At 38.6% G+C, this 22,849-nt stretch overlaps 1 long non-coding RNA gene across 1 annotated transcript in view; it reads left to right on the top strand.

Moving 5' to 3' along the window:
• The window catches only part of LOC138161682 (uncharacterized), a 166,816-nt gene extending 161,998 nt beyond the window's left edge, over positions 1-4,818 (top strand). Inside the window, exon 4 of the long non-coding RNA XR_011168428.1 lies at positions 4,598-4,818. This is a non-coding gene — a long non-coding RNA (uncharacterized lncRNA). The remainder of the gene's footprint in view (positions 1-4,597) is intronic.
• Positions 4,819-22,849: the final 18,031 nt, after the last annotated feature.

The raw sequence follows: 22,849 nt of genomic DNA, 5'->3' as shown, positions 1-22,849 counted from the left end.
TATATATATATATATATATATATATATATATATATATATATATATATATATATAAGACCCTGTGCTAGTAGACATGGAAACAGAGGCCAAAAATCAAACAAACAAATAATCCCTAAACTCAAGAAAGTTGTATTGATTCAGCCATAGTCTCATTCATCTTCCTACATAGCCAATTAATTGACACTACCCTTCTCTTTTTCCTTCTATCCACTCTCTCCTTAGTTCTAAATAAGCCTAGCCCTAATGTGAATGTCCCCTTATGTCCATCCACCCTAATTCAAGTACTTATCCCTTTGTTTGAAATAGCTCCCTGGTTTCACAAAAGCTTCTGGAATTGGAATGAATTGAATTCATTCAACAAGTGTTTATTTTGTATAAGAAACTGTATATAAAAATGACCTAATCTGGAACCTCATGGAGCTTACAATGTAGAAGACTGCCTCATCATTGGCAAGTATGCAGTACCTAGGCTTTTTCAAATACACTGATTATTGAAAATTGTTTATAATTACCCATAATATCAGGCAAGAGGAGGTCTCAGTGCTGTATATAAAATGTCAAACAATATAGAGATCCAGTGAATACCACTCAGACTTATTGCATTTGAGAATAATTATTGTAATTATGATGAACATTTTCAATGATTTCTTTTTCAAACATGAGTTAGTATGCAGAAAACATTGTCAAAATAAGACAATGTAGTGAGTTTCAACATGAAGTATTGTAAAATCAATTAAAAACAAAAACTTGAAAAATGACTATAGAAGAAAAAAAAGAAGGAAGAAAGAAGTAAATTATTTCACCAATCCTGTCTGCAAAAGTCATTAGGTTGATTTTTATTGTTTTTCAATGTAAATCTGATTGGGTAAAGGCCATGATAGTTAAAGGAATTTTAACTTTAAAATTCCCATATTCTAAAAGCAAAATATCTTTGCTATTTTTTAAACAAGTGAAAACACATGATAAAGCCAAGTTCCTCTTCCCCTCAAACTCTAGTTCAGTCAAATTGGTCTCCTTGCCATTGCTCACATATAACATCTCATTTCCCACCCACTTGTCTTTCCACAGACACATGTTTGGAAGTGTCTCCTTCCTTAACCTCATCTCTTGGGATCCCTAGTCTCCTCCTAACATCACTTCCCACATTTGACTCTGACATGGGAGTATTACTTATATCCCAGTGGCTAATACTACTCAATTCTCAATAGAGCATAGACAGACAGACAGACAGACAGATAGATAGATAGACAGATAGGAAAGATAGAAAGAAAGAAAGAATGAAAGAAAGAAAGAAAGAAAGAAAGAAAGAAAGAAAGAAAGAAAGAAAGAAAGAAAGAAAGATAGAAAGGAAGGAAGGAAGGAAGGAAGGAAGGAAGGAAGGAAGGAAGGAAGGAAGGAAGGAAGGAAGAAAGAAAGAAAGAAAGAAAGATAGATAGATAGATAGATAGATAGATAGATAGATAGATAGATAGATAGGTAAATGCATAGATGGATGGTTAAATGGATGGGTGGGTGGCTAGATGGATGAATGGTTATAGATATAAATAGATTCAGAGATACGCATATATAGAGATAGAAGTAGAAGTAAAAAGGGAGATAAAGAACTAGATGGAGGTAGAAATAGATTTTTTTTATTTCTAGATTGTTATTCACCTATACCCATCCTAGTTTCCATATAAACTATTATATCCTTGGGGGACAAGGACTTCTTCATGTTTGTTTTTGTTTCCTTGGTTCTAGGACATAATAGTAACTGAATAAATGTTTGTGGATTGTGCCTTTTCATACAGACAAGAAGTTTTTTCATAGATTATTTTTTTAATTATACCTCATATTTCCAATTTAAAAATACTTGCATATTTATTTGTTTATTTAGTCATTCCTCTATTTTCCAGGTTTGTGGTGAAATAGATAAGAGTGTCAGGCCTGGAGTCAGGAATACTCTTCTTCTTGAATTCAAATCTGGCCTCAGACACTTACTAACTATGTGACCTTAGACAAGTCAATTAACCCTGTTTGCCTCTGTTTCCTCATCTGTAAAATGACCTGGAGAAGGAAATGCAAATAATTCCACTATCTTTGCCAAGTAACCTTAATTGGGTTCATGAGGAGTTGGACATGATTGAAAAATTACTTAACTACAGCAAAAAACAATGTTTTTTTTTTTTTTAAATTGGGAAATCCTCATCAGGAACTTTTCCTACAAATGCAAATCATCTTTGCACAGCATAATATGAGAGAGTATCCTGGGGTATTATGAGGTCAAATGACTTGCCCTGGGGCATGTGTCAGACAGAGGATGACCCTATCCCAGCTCTTAGACCTGTTCTCTCTCTACTATACATACCATACCATATCTCATCTGCACATAGCTGTTGTTTTTATTAATGTCACCAACATAAAAGAGCTAAAAAGCCACAAGCCCAAACCAAATTACAAAATACACAGTTAAAAAGTTCAGTTTAGGAAGTCACGTGCTGGAACGTGGCTTAGCCTAGGAATGGGAGCCTAGGCAGGCTCCTATATGATGAAAGGAGGAAGGCTCCTTTGTCCTGCCCAAGCACCAGGAGGATAAAAGAGGGACTTTCTCTCCTCCTCTGATACTGAAGGCACAGTTACTCCCCATGGAGTTGAGAAGTAAGACTGGAGATGAGTGGTTTTAAAATAGCTTCCTGATTCCTGTTTTAAGTGAAGTACAGAGCTCTCTTTGGGAATGCAATCATCTCATTGCATTCAAGGGATAGAGGAGGAATGTGGAGATCGCTCCTCAGAGCAATATGTTCATGTTATGGGGAAATACTAAAAAAAATTAAGTCAAGATTTCTATCCTTGAGGAATTTAGAGTACATTTGGAGAAGACGATGAAAAAAAAAATATTTGCACTCACATGTGCATACATACACACATGTATGTATATGTATACAATGCAAATATGTTGTTCAAACATGTATGTATACATTGTGTATATCCACACACACGTGTGTGTGTGGGGGGTAAGGGATGATCAATTCTAGCAGTTGTAGAAAAAGTCCTAGATTTTGGAGCCTAGAGGATCTTGGTTCGAATCTTTGTTCTGCTCCCAAATACTAAGGACAAGTCATATTATCTCTCCCAGCTCCATCTTCCTCATTTTTGACTAGATATTCTCTGAAGTTTCTTCAGCCTCTATAATGGGGATTCTAGAAATCATTTAGCCCAAATTTGACATATTATATCTCAAGCCAAATCAACAAGCATTTATAAGGTACTTACTGTATGTCAAGCATTGAACTCTATATCCTGGATGCAAAGAAGGATAAATATCTTCGATGCCCTCAAGGAACTCAAATTTTGCATATGAGGAATTTGAGTCTCAGAGAAATGACTACCCCCAGGTCACACATTAGGGCTGGGACTCCAAGTTCTCAGTTGATCAAAAGAAAACATCAAATGATTCGATTCCTTATCAAACAAATTAATTCCAGATATACTCAGCAGATTCAGAGCAAAGGAATGATCATGGTTGACTAGGGTTCATTAGGGAATGCTTTCTGGAAAAGGGAAGTGTTGACCTTGTTGTTCCTGTTGTCCTGTCTGACTCTTCAGGACCTCATTTAGGGTTTCCTTGGCAGAGATACCAGAGTAGTTTGCCATTTTCTTCTCCAGCTCATTTTACAGATCAAGAAACTGAAGAAAACAGGGTAAAGTGACTTGCCCAGGGTCACACAGCTAGTAAGTGTCTGAGGCTGGATTTGGACTCAGATCTACCTGACTTCAGGCCCACCACTATATCCATTTTGTCACCTAACTGCTCATAAGAACAACAATTTGGAAAAGTTTCCCAGAATGAGAAAATATTAACATAGTCTTTAAAAGGAGGTGATAGGGTCACAGCAAAGACACAGCTTTGCAAATGCCTGAAATGTCTTCTCTTCTCACCTCTACACCTAAGAATCCATGGTTTTCTTTAAAACTTGACCTCCTACAGTAGGTCCTTTGTAACCCAGAGATTTCTAATTTCCCCTCCCTATTATGTGGAACTTGTGTATTTATTTTGCACAGACTTACATATGTACATATTACCTCCTTAAATAGAATGCAGTGTCTTTGAAGACAGGAGCAGTCTGTGTATTTATTTACCTTTGTATTCTTAATAGATGGCACACAGAAGGTACGTCATAAATATCTAGAGATTGACAGATTCATTGAAAGAAGGGGGACAAAAAGGGAAGAGTTTGATCATAAGCATTTTATGGCCAGAAGAGCACTGTATTTGAATCAGAGGACTAGGGTTGAAATACTCATTTTGTTACTTTCTGCCTGTGTGACTCTGGATGAATTCATTTCTCTAAGCCTCAGTTTCCTCATATGTAAAATGAAAAGGATTGACTAGATCAGTGGTCTCAAACTCAAATAGAAATGGATCCTTGATGCCGCCTATTGACTTAGAAAATAAAAAATCAGTTCCATTTCAAAAAATAACAAAAAATATCTATGTTTTTATTTATTTTACTAAATTTTTATTTATGTATATTTATTTATGTATTAAATATAATAAATATTTATGTATTTATTTATTTTACTAAATGCATTTTAATCTCATTTTGGCTATACTCAGAAGTTTTTCTGGTTACAAGTTTGGCACCTCTGGATGAGATGATCTTTAAAGGCCCTCCCAGCTCTAAATCTCTGAATGATCTGAAGTTTGTACAAAGAAGAAGAAAAGGAGGGGAACTGGGGAGAGAGTTTAACCTAGGGAAACAGCTCATTTTATATAATGACTGATGTGTATTCTAAGACCATGTAATTTTCATTTTGAAAATAAATGTCAAGAAACCGTTTCTTTTGAGCTTCATTCTCTTTTTTTCTGGGTATGCATATTCTGAAGTGTAAGAATCTAAGGCCCCTTGCTGTATAAATCTGATGAATACTAAATAGTATGGCTTTGGCCAGCATCTTTGAGGCCACCCCTTTTTGGGCAGTTGCAGTGGAATGCCCCATTTGGAATGCTGGGGAGCAAACAAATTCGATTCCTTTAGTGGTTTTCTTGTGATGGGTTCCAGAATAGCTTGGGCTTTCCCTGCATCCCAAGCCAATGGGAAAAATGCAAGTGATCACCAATGGCCTCTGAGAACACAGACTTTCTTTGTACACTGAGAGCAAAAGTTCCAGACACAAATATTTGCTTAAGGGGAAAAAAAATCACCAACATTGAACACCTACTTAAAAATGTAAGGGATCGTTCTGAACTTCTGTAAATGAATACTCTGTGGCAAGATGTTTGCAGGAGGTCAGCTAAACTGTGTACAGATGAGGGCAGGAAAGGGAGGCCAGAAAAGAGGACAAGTGCTACCTGTGAATGACTGGGCAAATTAATACTCTGTTGACTAAGGCACAAGAATACCATTAACTGGCAATTGTTATGGTGCTTGAACATTTGCAAAGTGCTTAAAGTAGATTATTTCCTTAGGTATTCCGAATCACCCTGTGAGCTAAGTGCCTAAGTCTCATTTTACAGATTAGGAACATGAGTCTCAGGGAGATGATGGAATTGTCCCCTGCTCATGCTGCTAGTAAATGTCCATGGTGGAATTTGAACTCATGGATAACTGATAAGTAATGAAATCCATTTTAGGAAACCCTCTGGACAAATGATAAGTAAAGGCTGCCCCATTGAAACGAGCCGGAAGATCTAGGAGAGGCAGCGTATTAGAGGAGAAGGAGAAAGAGCCTGGTCCTAGAGGCTGAGGAACTGAGGTGAAATCCTGCCTCTAAGTTTTTATTTTTCAAAAGCTTTATTAACTTCTCGTTTACATCATTCATTTCCGCCAGATTTTGAGTTACAAATTTTCTCCCTGTTTTTCTCCTACCCACCGCCCCAAAACAGCAGTCCCACAGGATATCCCCTCCTCCAATCTGCTCTCTCCCAAATCTTTTCCCATACCCCCTTTGACTTTCCAGTAGGGCATGGTGGAGCTCTATGCCCCAGTGCCTGTATATCTTATTTCCCAATTACATGCAAAATAGTATTAATAATAGTATACATATATTTTCAAACATTTGATTTTAAATCTTTGAATTTCAGATTCAATCCCTTCCTCCCTTGTCACCCACCATTACTGAGAAGATAAGCAATTCAGTATAGGTTGTACATGTGTAGCTATGCAAAACACTACTATAGTAGATATATTGTAAAAGACTGACTATATTTCCCTCCCTCCTATCCCACCTCTCACTTGTTCTATTCTCTACTTTGATCCTGTCCCTTTTGAAGTGGGTACTTCCAACTTCCCTGCCCCCCATCCTGCCCTACCTTCCATCATCCTCCCACTCATTCCCTTTCCCCCTACTCTCCTGTAGGACGAGATACCCTATTTAGTGTGTATGTCATTCCATCCCTAAGCCAAATTCAATGAGAATAAGGTTGACTCATTCCCTTTTGCCTTCATGTTCTTCCCCTCCATTGTAATAGTTTTACCTTGCCTCTTCTATATGAGATAATTTACTCCATTCTATCTCTCCCCATCTCCTTTCATTACATTCCTCTCTCACGTCTTAATTTCACCTTTTAAGTATCATCATTTCCTATTAAATTGGTCCTGTGCTCTCTGTCTATTTATACCTGTAAACAAATATACACACATTCACATATGTATTCATATGCCCATATACCCTCATATATATATATATATATATATATATTCCCTTCAAATATTTTCATACTAAGAAAACTTTCATCAGTTCCAATTATCGTTTTTCCAAGTAGGAATGTAAATAGTTTAACTTTGATAAGTTCCTTATGATTTCTTTTCCCTGTTTACCTTCTCATGATTCTCTTGCTTCTTGTATTTGAATGTCAAATTTTCTATTCAACTCTGGTTTTTTCATCAAGAATGCTTGAAAGTCCTCTATTCCACTGAAGGATCATATTTTCCCCTGAAACATGATATTCAGTTTTGCTGGATAGGTGATTCTTGGTTTTAATCCCAGGTCCTTTGACCTCTGGAATATCACATTCCAAGCCCTTCAATCCCTCAGTGTAGAAGCTGCCAGATCCTGTGTTATCCTGATTGTGTTTCCACAATATTCAAATTGTTTTTTTTTTTTCCTGGCTGCTTGTAATATTATATCCTGATTGTGTTTCCACAATATTCAAATTGTTTCTTCCTGGCTGCTTTTAATATTCTCTCCTTGATCTGGAAATTTCAGCACCTGGCCATAATATTTCTAGGAGTTTTCTTTTTGGGATCTTTTTCAGCAGATGATTGGTGGATTTTTTTTTACCTCTATTTTGCCTTCTGGTTCTAAAATATTGGAGCAGCTTTCCTTGAGAATTCCTTGAAGGATGATTTCTAGGTTCTTACTTTGATCATGGCTTTCAGGTAGTCCAATAATTTTTCAATTATCTCTCCTGGATCTATTTTCCAGGTCAGTGGTTTTACCCATGAGATATTTCACATTTTCTTCTATTCTTTCATTTGTCTGGATCTATTTAACAGCATGTTGATTTCTCATAAAGTCACTAGCTTCCATTTGCTCCAATGTAATTCTGAAGCAATGATTCTCCCCAGTGAGCTTTTGAAATTCTTTTTGCATCTGGCAAATTCAACTTTTTAAGGCATTCTTCTCCTCATTGGCTTTTTGAGCCTCTTTTGCCATTTGAGTTAGTCTATTTTTTAAGGTGCTATTTTCATCGGTCAGGCTGCTGACTCTCATTTCATGATTTTCTTGCATCATTCTCATTTCTCTTCCCAATTTTTCCTCCACTTCTCTTATTTGCTTCTTAAGGCCCTCTATGGCCTGTAACAATCTTGTATTTTTCTTGGAAGCTTTTGGTGCAAGAGTTCTGACTCCACTGTCTTCCTTCTGTTCCATTTTTTTATCCTTTTTGTCACCAAAATAGGACTATAAAGTTGGGTTGCTCTGTTTGCTTTGCTTCCTTTTTCCTGCTCATGTTGCCACTCAATCACTTGACCCCTGGGCTTTTTGCCACAGTAGGACTCTGCCACCAGACAGGGGAGCTTCGTCCCAAATGCTGGTGTTTTCTCAGCTGCTGAACGTATTATTTGGGTGCCCTCTCTGAAACCTACACTCACTCTGGCAAGCTGGTTGCACACACCAGGACCTCCATCCTAGGCCACAATCAAGATCCAAGCAGGTTAAAGCAAAAGGGATTACCCCTCAGACTGGTCACTTGGTCGCCCTATACTCTGAAGGCCAGGAGCTGAAGCTGCCACATGGCAGTGGCTGTTACACGTCTGGGGAGCCTCAGTGGCTTCTTGACCAGGGGGAAAAGGCCAACTGCACTCCCAACTACTGGATCCCTAAGTCCACACTGCACATACGTCTCACTTTGTCCTTAGCCTCAATGGGTTGATAATTCTGGAAACTGCCAAAGCTGCTGGTGATCTGAAGTTACTCCAGCTGGTGGTTGGTCAGGTCTGCCCTGGGACCAAAACCTTCGTTTTTTGTGGGGCTGGTCTTGGCTCCCAGAATGCTGCTCTGCCCTATTCCTGCCAGCCTGCCAGGCTGTCCTCAGCAGGAGATTAGCTTCTCTGTGTAATTTTGTGGGTTCCGTAGCTCTAAAGTTTGTTCAGAGTCCTCTTTTACATTAATTGGGGGAGGTGGAAGCTGGATCCACGGAAGTCCTGTTTCTACTCTGCCATATTGACTCTGCAATCCTACCTCTAAGTTGATTGTCCTTTGGTGCATGAACGCATTTAACCTCCTCAGTCTCATTTTACTAATGTATAAAATGGCCTCTGAGGCTGGCTCTCTCTCTCCCCACCCCTGCCCCTCCTCTCTCTCTGTCTCTGTCTCTCTGTCTCTCACTCTGTCTCTCTCTTGCTCTGTCTCTGTCTTTCTCTGTACATATTCACGCATGCATGTATATGTCTATATACATATAGGTTTATACACACAGACTGCATACATGTGTGTGTTCAGTTGATTTTCAGTCATGCTAGACTTTGTGACTGCATTTGCAAAGATACTGAAATTGTGACATATTTTTCTCTGGCTCATTTTACAGATGAAAACTGAGGCAAACAGGGTTAAGTGACTTGCCCAGAGTCACACAGCTAATGAGTGTCCACACATACATACATACATACATACATACATACATACATACAGATGTATATATGCTTTGATCCAGTGATCTCCATGACAAGGGATAGAGATTCTGTTTGCTGGATTGTGTTTCTTTTGTTTTCCTTTAATATCATGACTGATTTTGAAAACAAAATGTAGACAGAATCTCAGAACCAGAAGTACTTTTGGGTGTCTCTTCTAACTGATTTATTTTATATGTAATGGGGGGGAGGTTGGCATGTAATGCTATTTCTGGGCCTGGATGAAACCCTGTTGGATATAGATAAGATAATTGAGGCCCAGAGAGCATCAGTGACTTACCCAAAGTTACACAGATGGTTGTAGAACTAGAATTCAAACCCATATCCTCCCATTCCAAATCTTAGAGCCTTTTAGCTGTGGCTTTGCTATCTCTTCAAGAAGGAGTCACCCCAGTATCTTGTCTAGACTTTGGAACACCATCCCCTTACCCTCGCTCCCAGTTCTTAACACAGAGTCCAGATGGCAGTAGACATTTAAAAAAATATTGGCTCTTATTGACTTGAAAGACAAGACAAAGATTCAAATTGATTTCCACAAACTGGTCAGTTCAGTTAAAAAAAAAAATTGGTCAAACCAGCTGTCTGATTGGAATTGACTAGTATGTTTATAAAAACATTCAAGACCTTTGATGTATCTAAAGGCTGTGCTCCTGGGCTAGAGGCAAGGTGGCCAGTGGTCCCCTAGTGGTCAGAAAAGATGTATATACCCTTGTAACTGCTTAACCAGAATGACTGGTATTTCACGTCTCTGTGTACAATATGTGCCACTCCCTCCATTTTCTGTTTTGCTTGTCTGTATAATGGGCATCAAAACAAAGCAGCTATGCTTTGGACTTAAATAATTCAGAGCATATTGGAGGCAGACTTAGCCAGAAAGCAGCTACTAGAAACTGATCCTAATGTGTCCAATGGAAACCTGGCAAAGTCTGCCAAATCTCACAGGGAATGGGATTGGTTCCATTGAAAGTGTTACTGGCACTTGGTTTGGTCAAGGAAGTAGCAAAGCAGTGTTAGTTTGACTGTTGTACAATGTTTTATCCATATGCTTAAATGTAGTGTTATTTACTGGGATAAAAGCAACCTCTATTTGAGTTGGAAGAAACATCAGTTAGAATGCCCTCTTAGACGCTTACTAACTGTGTCCATATTCCATGTACTCTGAAGATCAGTTTCCTCACTGGTCTAAGGAGATAGTCTAGTGCGTATGTGCTAGAGCACTGTCCAGCACAAGGCATGCCACATCTCGAACTCAGAGTGCTAGGGAGGAAACCTAAGATGTTGGGCTTGCCTTCTCTACTGCTGTGAGCTATATTCCCTCCATTGCGAGGAGCTACTAACTATGTGCCCAGTTCCATTTAATTACGTATTATCAGCGATCTTTTTCAAAGGGATATTTCCTTCAAATATTTAGCAAGAACAGAGTAGAGACACTTCCTCCAGTATGTTAGAGACATACTTTCCCCCATGCCAAATCAGTATCCAGGGACTTGGCTCAGTTCCTACATAGCACTGGATGCAGAAAGTTCCTGGGTAGATGCCATCAGAGCAGGACAGTTTCTTGGGCTGGACTGGGGTCACTCCTAAACATCTCTGCTTGCTGCTCAGGACATTTATCTCTGGAGCCCAATCTCTGGACTGCAAAGTCACCACAATATCCTAATAATGACCTTTCCAATTCACTAGATGTTAAGGGTCCACCTCTTTCACCCAAGATGGAAAAGAACACAAATGAAGACTAAGGACCAAATCCCATTTCTTGAGGCACCATCATCATCATCATTATCAACCTTATAACTAGGCAAGAATAACTTCTACAAGATGCCTGAAAAGTGATCATCCAGCCTGTGCTTCATGATCTCCAATAAGGAGAACTTCATCAACTCATCAACTTCTTGAGAGCTCACTCTATTTTGGGACCACTTTCATGGAAAGCTTACTTTACAATTAAAGAATTGCATTAGAAAGATATATGTCTGTGCATGCCTGTATATGTACATACATGTGCATACCATAGAGAATTACATCCCAATAGATGTTAGAATATGAAATACACATATATAATCATAATTATGTATGCTTATGTGTCTGTGTGTGTATCATGAATCTAGCTCTGAGGTCTGTTCCAAGTTTTCATCTAGATTATAGAATCACAAGATCAGATATCTAGGGGAAAAAAATATTTTGCCAATACTGTTGACTATATATCAAGTTATAATGTAGGGCAAAGGGAACGAAGCCTTTATTTGATGTTAAAGCACCTGAGTTCAAATTCTGCCACTTCCTATTGGTATGACCTTGGGTGAGTCACTTAAATTCTCCCAGTCTATGTCTTCCTTTTTTAAAAAAGAGATTGGTTAGCTGACCTGCGTGACTGAATAAATGCTTGTTGAACCTGACCTCTAAGGCTTTTCTCAATCTGGATCTGTGATTCTACAATCAGTAAGTTGGATGAATGGCACACACAGAGAAGACTGACCTTATTATATAATCTGCTATATGTTCAGGATCAAATATAAAATTCTCTTTGACTTTCAATGCTCATCCCATCCTGGCTCCTTCCTAGATTTTCAGTCTTTCTGTGCTTTACTCTTTTTTTTGTTGTTGTCTTTTTGGAGGGGGGAAGGCAGGGCAATTGGGATGAAGTGACTTGCCCAAGGTCACACAGCCAGTAAGTATAAAGTGTCTGAGGCCATATTTGAACTCAGGTTCTCTTGACTCCAGGGCTAGTGCTCTATTCACTGAGCCACCTAGCTGCCCCTGTTGTGCTTTACTCTTGTACAGACTCTCTACGAATCAGCCACATTGGCCCTGTCACTGTTCCTCAAAAACTGCCCCCCCTTTCTGTGATCTTATCTATACCTGGGAAGCTCTCATCCTTCCAGTTCTTGGCCTCCTTTTATCTTCAGTTCAAATCCTGCCCTCTTCTGGAGGCCTTTCTAAGGTCCCTTCATTGTAGGTGTCTTTCCCCTCTTAGAGTACTTTCCACTTATTCTGTACTTAGCTTGTATGGCCTCATTTGTCTCCCCCACTAGAATGCAAGCCCTTGCAGAGAAAGGACCATGTTTTTGCCTTCCTTTGTATCTTTTACATGTGTCCTGGGACGTAGATCTGTGCCTTGACTAACAAAGTCTTATTATTGACACCCCCGGGAGAAGCACAAACCTGGGTTTTTGCCATCACTCTATCTAAGAGCAAAGTAACTCCTCTTCCTTGTTCTTCAAACACAAGTATGTCAGTTAGCAAATAAAGGCAATTTTGAAAAACTGTTTGTGTGTGTGTATGTGTGTGTGTGTATTTGCACGTGTCAATGAAGAGGGAGTAAATAATTCAAAATTATTCTCTCCAAAAGTCTCACGACACTGTGAGGCGCACTGCACTGTGATGTAATGTATTTTGAAAGAAGTCATGTTTTAATTAGTCACCTTTTGTCATCTTCTTTCAGATTTGGGTTTTGCACAGATGGCTGTGTCCCATTTGGGGAAATGACAGAAATGCATCATTTTCCTTCAATAGAATTCACTCCATCTCACAGAAACACACACACACAGGCTCTCTCTCAGTCTCTCTCTGTCACTCTCTTTCCCTGTCTCTCTCTCTGTCTGTCACACACACGCACACACACACATATGTAAGCTCTTTTTATCTCTGTCTCTCAGTCTCTTTGTCTCTCCCTCTTTCTCTGTCTCTCTCTGTCACACCCACAGATGCACATATATAAGCTTTCTGTCTCTCTCTCTCTCTCTCTCTCCCTCTCTGTCTCTGTGTCTATGCTTCTGTATCTGTCTCTCACACACACAGAGATACACACAAACACCCACATATACACACACACCAATCTTCACAGTTGTATTTTCTCAATCACACATCATTAAGCAGTTTAATAATTTAATGATTTCTCAGGAAAATGACAAGTTCACCCAGTTTTGATGTACAGGTCTTTTCAATCTATTAACATAAATTGACTTTCAATAAACCTAAGTAAGGAAGGCCTTTTGGGAGATCTGGTGGTAGACAGTTTTCTCTTGCAATTTTATCTGATGATGGGGCCTTATTGGCTTTGATCCTGACCAAAGGTAGCATGTTACATGTGCATTTCTTGCCCTGCCTCCCATTTTTAACAGACCCTCTGTGGTTAAAGACTTTTCTCTTCTGATATTGCTATTGAATTTTGCTTCACCAACGGAGGTCCCTGGTTCACTTTGGGGATATTGCTATTGACTGTTTGCAAAATTATCTCCTTGGGCCAGAAAATTCATCTGTACATAGCAACGCTTGACTTCATCCCCAGAGTGAGTCTGCAATGTCTGATGAGAAGAGAAGTGAATTAAAACAAAATGTGTCTGCCTCCCATATACACAGTGCGTGCTTTGGACTGGTGGGTACCAAGTGTGGGGATGAATGCAGAAGCAACCAGGAATCAATGTTTATGGGACAGACTGAAACACAGAGCGCCTAGGGAGGGATCAGTGGGGAGACCATGCTAGAATGTTTCTTTGGCTCGCACAAAGCATATGTTTAGAAGGAAGAGCTAAGCCTGAATGTGCATCTATTTATCATGAAGAAGTGATGTTGTGTAGTGAATAATGAAGTGAAACGAAAACCTGAAAACTTGGGTTCGGGTCTCATCTCTGGGACTTAGCCCTGGGAAATCTCTTAACCTCTCCGAGTGCTGAGATAAGGTTCTGACACAATCTCAGATGGTGTTATGCAGACAAGGTGTTGACAATGAGGTGATAGAGGGAGTGTCCTTACCTGGAAGTTCCTTATGCCAATGAAATCCTGGTACAGACCCTATCATATAATAACAAAATCCACATTTTGTAAGAGTAGTTGGCGACTGCAAGGACAAGTTCAAACTTAGTACTGATAGAGTTTTGTGTGCCTGTGCCATTCTCTGAGATTTTCAGATATAATAGAGCACTTTTACCCCTAAGGAAGAAGAAAGCTTTGTGCCACTGTCTAGTGGGTGATTTGGTGAGTAGTGAGAGCAAGAAGAGCTGCTTAGAAGCAGTGCCCAGCTGTGGGCATTCACTGTGGTTTGGGGTATTCACACTCTTCATTCTGTGCCATCCACATTCTCCTATTTTCAGGAATGTCGTATACACACATATAATATGTGTATGTATATACACATGCATGCATGCATATATTATGTATATACACGTGTATATGTGTGTGACATTACTTTAGACTTCTTATTGGCATGAATCAGCTCCTTTTTGCTGGGTGCTATAGGAGGTTTTGGTTAGCAATCAGAGACTTTTGGAGTCAAAGCTGAATTACCTTCTACTTTTCTCCACCTCAAGACAACCATATTGCTAAATTTAATTTCTAGTGGCATCTCTTTCAAATCATTTAAGAACTTTTATTTTCCTAATTGATTCCCAGTCAACCAATCTTGTCATGTCATATATTAATTAGACTCAAGTAAATATTCACTGGTCAGAATATTTCACTCAGAGAAGCCTATTTATTGAAAATTCCACTGCATTGAGGTTAGCAGGAGAGGGGACATTACTTGGACATTTTCCTATTTTAGCTTTCTGGCAAAGAGAAAAGACATTTTGATCTGTGGTTTACCTCTTTGGGAAAAAAGGCCATTTTTAAACATCTCCAGTAAAGTTCCCAGGTCCTTTTAGAGACAGTCTTCCTTTTGGACATATTACACAGTGCTTGATATATAGTTGGTGCTTAATAAATGTATATTGATGAACTCAATGGATGAATTCCAGCCTCAGGTCATCAAAGTATAAAATGTTAGTTTTAAGAGTAGTTTTCTCTTCTTCCTTAGGTGAAGTTCCCATGGAAGCTGGGAAGACATAGGGGGAGAAATGATCACTATACAAATACGGACAGTTTGTTTAACTTCTCTATGCCCTAGGAAACTGTTTAAGGATAGAAATTGCAAAGAAGATACTGACCTGCATTGGTAATGGTAGTTTCTTTATCTGGTAGCTCCCTATAACAAATCTCAGATCCCATTCTCTACATCAATCAGGATAGATAGATAGATAGATAGATAGATAGATAGATAGATAGGTAGGCAGACAGATATATAGATGATAGAGATACACACATATTTGTATATTTATAGGTATATATGTATATACATATACACATACATAGGGGATGTGTTTTATAAAATATTTACATGTGTACATACACATGTAAATAAGCATTCATGTGTGTGCATATATATGTATATATTCATATGTTTGTGTTATATACTCATACATAATATACTATAAGGCATATACAAATATGTAGGCTTGCATTTGCATTCGTAAGTATATGCACACTATATGTTATCATTTTATGTGACACATGTATGTATGTGTATATATAGGCATGTATAGACACATACATAAATAACATAAATGTCTATGTATGTGTGAGTGCATGCATGTGTGTCTTCAAAAATTATCCCTCTTTTCTGTGTATCATTCTACATATATTGTTTGGCACCATCAACTGGTCTAACATAGTTAATTTAGCACAAAGTAAATACCTACATGCCAGAGTGAGGTGGATTTTCTAGTATTTAGAAAAGTCTCACTTTTAGGAGTATTTTCCAAAGTCCTGTCTGCTCTCCCCACACTGTGTCCCCTAGGTCACAGTTCTCCCTTGCCTGGTTCTGATCAACTGTGAGTCTCAACCTCTACAATGCACTGTTTTAATAGGGCCTTTTATGCTCCCACTGCTCATTAAACAGTGAGAAAAAATTTCAGCGTATCAAGGCCTCAAAGCATCTGAACTTATCTATTAATTTGTAGGGTGATTTTCTTTGCAAGCAAATACATGGCATTCATGGTAAAAACTCAACAGAATGTGTCATGTAAAAGCTACCAAAGTGAGCTAAGATGCCATGGGAACAGTGCATAATGGCAGAGCAGCTTCCTGTGTCAATGACAGTGTTAGAAATGCCATGTTTTTAAATATGTTAGCTCCAAGAACCTGGTTATGTGGACTTCAATATTTTTTTCAAGAGATTATGATGTTTCCAAGCAATTTATCAGGCATAAGGAAAGTGTGCATTCCAAGATTGTTAATTGTCTGACAATGACTAAAAATGATTTACCTAGGGCTGATGGTGTATCTAGCAAGTCAATGGAAGAAAACCATTAAGACATCTCTGACTCTGACCTGTGATCCTACTGTTGTCATCATATGCATAGGGTACATCTTTTGCTCATGCAAGTCATGGCTATGTTCCCATGGGTAGTCTAAATATGGTTCACAGGATGGTGCAAATAGATATGTCTGGAATCTCATACACTCCTTTTCCAGAGAGTCTTTGTTCTGTTAGACTGTAAGCTCTTATAAAAACCAAACTGCTTTTTGTTTTTTTTGTATCCCTGATATTTAGCACACCTCCTCTAGCCCATATTAAGTACTTAATAAATGTTTATGAATTGATTCGTTGATTCTTGCCAAGAGGCAAACAAGAAAAGGGGTCATGAAGTTATCTGCTCTGGTCATCTTAGAGAGGGTAATAGATTAGAATTATATCTATCTTATGCCCTAAATAGTGTTAGTCTAATGAAAATGATTTTTAGGTTCAAGCTGTTTTCCTGGTCACTAGCCCTTAAAAGGAAGAAATGGTCCCAAACTTATTTCCAAAGATTCGGTCTCTTTATATATAATGCTCATTTTACAAAAGATCTTTTCAAATGGTGAAGAGGGAGTATAATCTGTTCATCCAAGCATATAAAAATCAGAAACCTGAGGAGTTATAAAGATTAGAATGTTCCAGACAATAGAGAAAGTGACTATTTTCTGAAGAGGACCAGTGACATCACTGATGGTAAATTGAGCCATCTTTTATCTTAACTCTTACCTAGCCCTCAATCATTGTATGGGTGTGGCCTCAGACAATCTGAGACCTTAATTTAGAGAAAGTGAATAAACTCTGAGAAAGAAGGAGGAGAAGGAGAAAGTGAAAGAGAAGGAGGAAGAGGAGGAGGAAGAGGAAAGAGGAGAGGAAATTTTATATATTTTATACAAGACAAAAACTATGACCACCTTTCTACCTCAAACCTGTCTTCATTCATAGTACTGCAAATAACCCTATGCTACTGTACCCTGCAAAGTCTGTGTCTTTTACCAGACCATTGTGTAAACAAGAAAAAGAAAGACATCCCTTTTTAATTAAGGAAAAAGTAATATCCCTGACTTAATGAGGTAAGGTGTACCTGTTAAGAATGGTATGCAATAAAACAAATTAATACTATAATAAATAAATAATGTTATACAAGAAAATAAATAATAATATGCAATGATAAATAAGACAATGATAAAGCTTTTTTTTTCCAAGTTTGTTGAGACAACCTTTTTTGAAGTGTAAGGACCTGAATTTGAATCTCAGGGGCTTTTTTGTTTATTTTTTAAGCAATTGGGGTTAAGTAACTTGCTCAAGGTTACACAGCAAGTTATTTCTGGGTGTGGTGCTAAGTATCTGAACCCGGATTCGATCCTAAGTCATTGCAACTCTGGGTCTGGTGCTCTAACTCACTGCGCCACCTGGCCACCCCTAAGCAATTGGGGTTAAGAAACTTGCTCAAGATTACATGGCCAGGTGTTTCTGGCTGGGTGCTAGGTGTCTGAGCCCGGATTCGATCCCAGGTTATCCCAATTCTGGGGCCGGTGCTCTTACTCACTGTGCTACCTGGCCACCCCTGAATCTCAGTTTTGCACCCACTTGCCTTTGTGACCTTAGCCAAGGTAATTCCAGTTCTCTGTGTCTTAGTTTTCTCATGACTTAAATGAAGGAGTTTTGGAGGCAGGGAATTATTATGAAAAGAGGAATCTTCCCCTTGAATACCTGGGTCCCCTATTTGACATTTATTGTCTATCCTTAAGTTATTCATTTAATCTCCTTAGGTCTCAGTTCCTTCTTCAGAGGACATCTAACCCAATCTTCTTGTTTTAGAAATGAGGATATTGAGGATCAGCTATTTAAAATTATTTGCCCCCATGACACAGGTAAAATATGTCAAATATGTGATGTAAACTCACATCCTTGGAGGGCAAAGTTTCTTCTGTGTCATGTTTCTGCTAACTAGCATTTTAGGTACCTTCCAGCTCTAAGAAGGTGATCATATTTTCCTATAAATCTCTAAGGCCCTTTCAGCTCTCGACCTATGACCCTATGATTTTAGCTTATAGTCAGAAAAACTTCCAACCTTGACTTTCAATATCTCTCCCAGGGAACTCAAAAGTAGCGTTGAATTTCCTGGAAAAACAAAATGATTTCCTTGTGAAATAATGGCTTAATTTTTCATCTGATTGATTTCTTGAAATCTTTACCCTCCATTGATAACAGCCAGGGCTACATTTGTGTTCCCTTTAATTACAGTTTATGTGCAAAGGCTGATTTGTCTTTCTCAATCCCTACTGACAAATTTATTTCATCATGCAAGTAAAACAATTAAAAATGCATAAAGGACAATAACTATGAACAATGGACATGAAATCAAAGCAATACTCTGAACCTGGTTTGCTTTTTTTTTTTAACAAACATACCACTTGTATCCTTCATAATCTTATCTTCCTTATATCAAATAGCTTCCATATGAATGAAAGCAGGCTTGAAGAACATTGCTCAGTTCAAAAAAACTGCTTTTGTCATTGAGATATGCTTGATTCTTTCAAAAATCTTTTTCCTTTACTTTTTGGGTGAACTGATATAAACCTACTGGCATGTAGTCCTTCATTTGTAATGATTTAATGAACTTTTTTTAAGAGGCTGGAAAGAAGACTCTGGGCAATGCAAGGGGCTGAGTTACCAGTGCTCACAAATACAGCAAAGTAGACAGGGTTGAGGGCTACAGAGTAAGAGATGATTAATTATCCTGTGGGGACCATTTAGAAGTGATTCACCATCTCTCTGAGAGGCCCTCAGGATGAATGGGGTCAGGCAGACTGTAGTTCATGGATTCCAACTAGAGTATTGTTGAGTATGTCTAATCTGCTCTAAAAAGTCTGCAATTCTGATTCTGGCAGTATATATGGAATTTAGAAATCAAAGAAAATAATAGATCTGTTAAATACTGCCCATCTGACACTCAGTAAACACTTATCAAGTACAGGAGAGTTATATTTTATTTGTATCAAAGCATCTTTGGGGTTTTTTCATGTTATCATTTTTATTAGGGAAATAAAAGCAGTTCGTCATGCAATATTTTCTCTCTTTTCATGATTTTCTTGAATGATTCTCATTTTTCTTCCTAATTTTTCCTCCACTTCTCTTATTTGGTTTTCAAAATACTTCTTATGCTCCTCTATGGCCTGTAACAAATGCATATTTTTCTTGGAAGCTTTTAATGCAAGATTTATGACTTTATTGTCTTCCCCCTGTTCCATGCTTTGATCCTTTTTATCCCCCAAAATGGAATCCAAAGTCAGATTGCTGTGCTTGCTTTGCTTCCTTTGCTTGCTCATGTTGCCCCTTAACTACTTGACTTTTGAGCTTTTAGCCACCTTACAACTCTGCTTCCAGAGATTAGAGCTTTGTCCCAAATTACTGAAGTTTCCTCAGCTGCCAGAACTATTGCTTGGCTTCCCTCTCTGAAGCCTCCACAGGCTCTGGCACCTGGTCACACATCCCAGAACCTCCACCCTAGAGAGCAATCCAGATACAAGCAGGTTAAAGCAAGAGTGATTACCCTTCAGATTGGTTGCTTGGTGCCCCTACAATCTGCAGGCCAGGAGCTCTGAAGCAGGCATGCAGCAGCAGCTGCTATGCCTCAATCACTTCTCCCTCCAGGGGCAAAGGGCAGACCGCTCTTCTGGACCCCCTGTTCCCACAAATGCCACAATGAACTCTCACTTTGTCTTTGACAATTATGGGTTGATAAATCTGGAAACTGCCACAGTGCTGGTGATCTGAAATCCCTCAAGCCGGGACTGGTTGTGGCCACCCTGAGAATAAAACATGGACTCAAGCAGGGCTGGGAGCAGCTCCCAGTGCTCTGTAATGGACCCTTTCTGTCAGTCTACTGGTCTGTCTTCAGTTGGACTTTTGTTTCTCTCTGTCACTTTATGGGTTCTGAAGCCCTAAAGTTTGTTTAGAGTAATTTTTATAGGTATTTGAGGTCATTATGGAGGGGGCATACAGAGTTTTCCCACTTCTATGCCACCATCTTGGCTCCACCCTCTGTCATGCAATATTTTCAAAACTATACAGGACAGAACCTAATGAAAAAATAAGTTCTTTTTTCAAGCTATAATTAGCAAAATATTTCCATATATTTTAATAGGTTATTTTGTTATGGAACAGTGAGATGTGGTATTATGCTTTCTTCTCAGGTGTGGAATGGGGGAAGAATCAGCATTTACATAGTGCTCACAATGTGTCAGGAAGTGTACTAAGTGCTTTACAAATATTATCTCATTTTATCCTTACAATTCCTACTTGCAAGATAAGTACTGTCATTATCCCCATTTTGCAGTTGAGGACATTGAGGTGAGCAGAGGTAGAGTCCAGGGGGTCAAAAGTCTCATGTCTGAGACGACATTAGAATTAGAGTCTTCCTGACTCCAGAACCAGCACTCTATCCACTTGGCCACCTAACTGCCAAATCTACGTGTATAAATCTATGTGCTAATAGGATTCTGGTTATAGAACTGTAAGGAACATAAATCTGTTGGAAAATGTCGACGAGAAATTGATGTTAGATACCTAATCAAGGTCTCACAGGGAGGATGAGTTCTGAACCCACTCCTCTAACTCTAGAATCATTGGACAACACTGGTCCAAAGAGCTTGGCCTAAAACTTCACATCTTCTCATGTCCATAGGTATTATAATGTTTTACACACACACACACACACACACACCTCTCTGTCTCTCCTCTGTGTGTGTGTATATGTATGTATGTATGTATGTCTCTGTGTGTGTATCTTCAAAGGTTATTTCTTTCTTTGCCTTTCTAGAACATGAGAATTTAATTCTTGTGTGACCTTAGTAATTTTACCTAATTGTGCTTCTGTTTCCTCATCTATAAAAGGATGTGGTTGAAGCACATGCCCACTGAGGTTCCATTCCACCTCTTTACCCTTAATCCTGTTATTCTGATGTTGGCTGAGAGTAAACTGAGAGAGAAATATGTTTGATGGAATGATTCTCCAACTTTTGTCTCCTGGATTTTAAAGGGACGTCTTAGAAGCCCAAACTAGTAACCTAGAGAAAAGAAAGTTTGAACTGGTCTTTATGCTTTTGAGGACAAGGAAGACAGTAGATTGTAAACTGTGGCTCCACATGGATTTCTTTTATTTGCCAACATGCCCAAGGCAATCTATCTTTCCATCTTGGTTTGCTTGATAATATTTCCCTTTGAAAGCAGAAGTGCCACAGTTTAGCCATAAGCTCAACTGGAAAGAATGTGCCATCACTAAGATATACCCTGGAATCTGCTCTTCTCTGCAGCTTCTCTGTGACCTTGGGCAAATTTTATTTTTGGTCCTTGGATATTGCCACCCCCCTCTTTATTATCTTACTTTTTAAAAAAAGAAAATGTTGGTAACACACACTATTTGTGATTTCTGAGTTATTATCATAAAATAGCATGTGGATAAATGCTTGTATTGAGAGGGATTGTGGTATAGTGATTCGATGGAGAAGTCCCCTTAATCAGGAAGTCCTGTGCTCAAGACTATTTTGAAATATACTGACTGGATGACTAAAAGAGAAGAGCATCCCTTAAAGTAAAAATACCAGGCTACCTGCAGCCTGCAACACTCCTGAGGGTGGCTCAAATGAGATTTTATTTAACAAAATAAGTAAAATGACAAAGAGAATGAGAGGGGCAATATTACCTCCTTTTGCATCAATAGATCTAATCTCCATCTTTATAGGATCTTATATTGATGCTTTATTTCCTTTAATATAGCTTTCCTTTCCCAGTAGAATATTATTGGCCAGTAGAATGCTACTTTTGTAACAAGGGAGTACAAAACAATACAAACATTTTAATCATATCTGATAGTATATGCCTCATTCTGTACCCATAGTTCACCACCTTTCTACTGCAAGGAAGGTGGCATTCTTATCAGCAGATTTCTTGAGTCATGAATGGTCAATGGATTTGAGTCTGAATTCAAATGTCCTTTTTTTTAAGCAATTAGGGTTAAGTAACTTGCCCAAGGTTACACAGCCAGTTGTGTGTGTGTGTGTGTGTGTGTGTGTGTGTGTGTGTTAAGTATCTGAGGCCAGAACCAATCCTGGGTCCTCCCAACTCCAGGGCCTGTGCTCTTACTCACTACACCACCTAGGCTCCCCTCAAATGTCTTTTGACATGTCATTATGTCTGACTCATCATTCATTAAAGGCTTACCACACATAAAGCATTTTACCAGGTACTACTAAGGAAAAGGAAAGGGGAATAAAAGTTCATATAGGGGCCAGGTGCTAAGTACTTTTACAAAAAATATTTCACCAAATGATAGGAATAGGGACTTGACCTGTGATTTTGCTGGTCTATTGACTTCCTTCTGCCAATTACTGATTGGCACCTGCCAAATATTAATAGTCTCAGAAATTGAGAGTTTAAGTGATTTGCTCAGCATCCCATGGCCAGTATTGTTAGAGGCAAGATGTGAACATAAATCATAAATCATTAGGTCAGCTGTGTATTCATTATACCACACTATTCATATGCTGGCATACAGAAAACATAGGTGATACAGGGGTTAGATAGATAGATAGATAGATAGATAGATAGATAGATAGATAGATAG

This window comes from Petaurus breviceps, unplaced genomic scaffold (assembly GCF_028583685.1).
Source record: "Petaurus breviceps papuanus isolate PSGF00001 unplaced genomic scaffold, PetGlider_PUasm1.0 185, whole genome shotgun sequence".
NCBI classification, from domain to species: Eukaryota; Metazoa; Chordata; class Mammalia; order Diprotodontia; family Petauridae; genus Petaurus; species Petaurus breviceps.
The sequence above is the reverse complement of the archived record's forward strand: the minus strand, read 5'-3'. Positions and strand labels throughout refer to the sequence as shown.